Consider the following 3,200-nt stretch of genomic DNA (forward strand, 5'->3'; position numbering starts at 1 on the left):
TACCCTGATACCAGAGGCAGCCCTGAGCTCAGGACCTGGGAGCGGGTGGTCGTTCCTGCTCTCCATGTGTCCCTTCCTTCTTTGAAGTGACAGCAACTGAGATGGCCATTGGGATAACCCACACCCCCTGAGAGTGTCCTGGGGGGAGGGCCCTGACAATGGGGCTGCACCGTGGGGTCGGCAGCGGGAGGCTGGGGTCTGCTTTGTTTGCAGAGTCCTGGGTAGAAAAGATGCGCTGATGTAGGATTAACGTTCCACCAAGAAACACAAAGAAAGCTAGGCCACACACAACAGCAACAAACAAACAAACAAACAAAACGCTGTTTAAAGCCTTGGAAGGAAACGTGGCAGCCAGACCCCAGGCCCGCAGGAAGGGACACATTGGGAAGAGCCGCAGGGCGGACACCCTCCCAGCTGGGCATCGCAACTGGCGGGAAACGCCAGCTCATGGCTCTCCAGTCTCCTGGGCGGGGCCGGTAAGGCGCAATCGGGGTGCTAAGGCAGCCATCACGGTGAGAGGCAAGATCCCAAAAACTGCAACCGGTACAGAAGGGAGTCTGGTATTTGGGGCTATTTGCTCCCTCGAGGCGTTCTGCCAATTCCGAAACTGCACCGGATGCTGAAAACTTAGGCAGAAATTACATAGGAGAGGGGAAAGTTCATCAAAGCCAGGATGTCAGCATCCCCATGGATGAGGAATCAGAAATTGGAGCTCACAGCCTCCCAAAGAAAATGGGCTCCCGGAACCAAACCCAGGCTCCGCTGAGCCTGCCCAGGACACGCCCTGGGAGGGAGAGCAGCCCACAGGGGCCCAGCCACCCGGAGCCCGGCCTCGCTCATCCGGATGCTGCCTGGACCAGTTCCTCTCACTGATGCAACTGCTTTCCAGGGGAGAGACCCCTCTTCCCACAGGCAGCTGGCATCATTCACAGGAAGAATCGCTCCTTACACACAATGACTGGAATTTAATTTTAAAACTCATATGATTTGCCAAGAGATAAGATCAAGCAGCTGAAAATCAATGTGGAGAGAAATGAAAAATGGCAATAGCCCCACAGGTTATTCTAATCAGGGGACATCAGACCTTGTGTGGATCTGGTCTTGTGTATTCATGGCAACAGTGACCACTGTGAGCAGTGAAAGCTGGAATGAGTATAAGTTAAAAACACTACACGGAAAGGCTATCCCTGGAAAATGGGATCCATGAAGTAGAATGGAATGGACATCCTAGAACTATAAATATCCTCAGTGAAATTAAGAAATCGGCAGACGGTTAAGCAGTTGTAATCAGTGGATCGGTAGGAAATTTCCACTGAGTCAGGAGAGCAAAACGAGCAGAAAAGCCAGCAGCCAGGACAGCCGTGCCGCCGGTGGGACTGCGTGCGGCGAGCGCTCTGAAAGGTACTGGCAGACTGTCCAGACCCATGGACACCGTGGGCCCGGACTCGAGAAGCCTCGGCTGCCTCCGAGGGTACATGAAGTTTGCATCAGGCGTAGGCACATCCTGAGAAACTTGTCAAAATTAAAACACGAGAGAAGAGACAAAGGGGAAGATAAAGCAAGGAGGATGGGAGCCTGCCAGTCAGAGCAGCACGTGGACAGCCCCGGAGGCCGCTGGAGCCGCCTCGAGAACCCGCATCTTTAAAGAGCTGAACGGAAACAAAACAAAACCCCAAACACACCCATCAAAACCTCCTTCCTCCTCCACAAAGAGGCTCAGGGAAGATATGGCCAAGCGGGCAACACTGGCCCTAACTCACCACCTGCAATGCAACATACATGCCAATGAGTGGTAAAGGTGATACTGAGAGGGACAGACGGACAGACCAACGGAGTGGGCTGGAGCCATGGCTTAATAAAGTTTTATTGGAACAGGGCCGTGGCCATGGCTTGCGTGAATGCAGCTGGCTGCTTTGGCACAGAGGGTGAGTTGGGTAACTGACAGATGTCACGTGATCCGCATGCTGACACAGCGAGCACCTGGCGTGGAAGCAATGTGCCCCCAGGTACTGGGGAGTTCCAAGCAGACCCCCGATGTTCCCACCTGGCTCGTGACTCCGTTCCGTTCAGGAGCTGTGCAGCCTCGGGAGATGCTTGTGCAGGCGTGACCTTGACCATCCTCCCCTCACACTCAGCAGCCCCAGGGCAAGGGCAGCCCTCAGGGCAAGGTCGCACTCCTCTACCTCGGCCTTGGACTTATCACCAGGCGGTCTCCACGGCCTTCAGGGAGGCCAAGAGTTACTGGACACGAAGCAAAAGCACCGACTCCTGAGAAAACTGCTGTGGGACTCACCTGAGGTGCCCCCTGCGTGGAGGCCTTTGCATCTTCCTGACAAACGTGAGCCCCACCAAGCCCCTCGGGGCTGACGGCCGGCTCCTGCTCTGGCACTTGGGGTTGCCGTGGTTATTGGAGGCCGATCAGTTTTCACAAAATGCGGTGCATGGCGTGGCTGTGGGCACATGCCTCGCTGTGCCCGCCTCTGTTTCAGGGCCGCGCCTGCGCACCACCGGGCGGTGCTGGAAACGCCCCTTGCACAGGGGCCATGCTAATCTTCTCTGCATTGTTCCAATTTCAGTACCCGTGCTGCTGAAGCGAACACTATTTTTATTCTTTTTATTATTTGTTTTGTTAATCCTCACCCAAGCATATTTTTCCATTAATTTTTAGAGAGAGAAGAGAGGAGTAAAGACAAAGAGAAACATCAATGTGAGAGAGACACACTGATTGGTTGCTTCCTGCACGTTACCCAACCAGGGCCAGGGATCAAGCCTGCAGCCACGGTATGTGCCCTTGACTGACATTGAATCCACGACCCTTGTGTCAGCGAGCTGACACTCTAACCACTGAGCAACCAGCCAGGCAGATTAATTCTTTTTAGAAACAACTGCATCTACCGGGTCACCCCTTATGAACCAGGATGGCCACCAGGGGGCACTCAGATTTCAAATGGCAATGCAAAATAGATAAGGCATCTAATTACCCAAAATGCCATTGTCCCCTAAACTTTGCCAGGCTGCAGAAGAGCTCTTTTGGCCCGCTTCTCTGTCTAACTACTCAGAGGTCCCTAAGTTGATTCTTCACTGAACATCAATTTAAAGCTCATGATTTTCACGGCACGTTTAACAATGTAGACATTTTGGTTTTATTGTAATACAAACAGTATTTATTTTATTTTCCCCCGGTAGCCTAAGATGCTTTA

General features: G+C 53.0%; 1 pseudogene; it reads right to left on the reverse strand.

The window, feature by feature from the left end:
- Positions 1–2,528: 2,528 nt before the first annotated feature.
- On the reverse strand, positions 2,529–2,600 carry LOC129147297 (U6 spliceosomal RNA; annotated as a pseudogene).
- Between the last annotated feature and the right edge of the window lie 600 nt (positions 2,601–3,200).

This window comes from Eptesicus fuscus, chromosome 19 (genome assembly GCF_027574615.1).
Source record: "Eptesicus fuscus isolate TK198812 chromosome 19, DD_ASM_mEF_20220401, whole genome shotgun sequence".
In the NCBI taxonomy this organism is placed as follows: domain Eukaryota; kingdom Metazoa; phylum Chordata; class Mammalia; order Chiroptera; family Vespertilionidae; genus Eptesicus; species Eptesicus fuscus.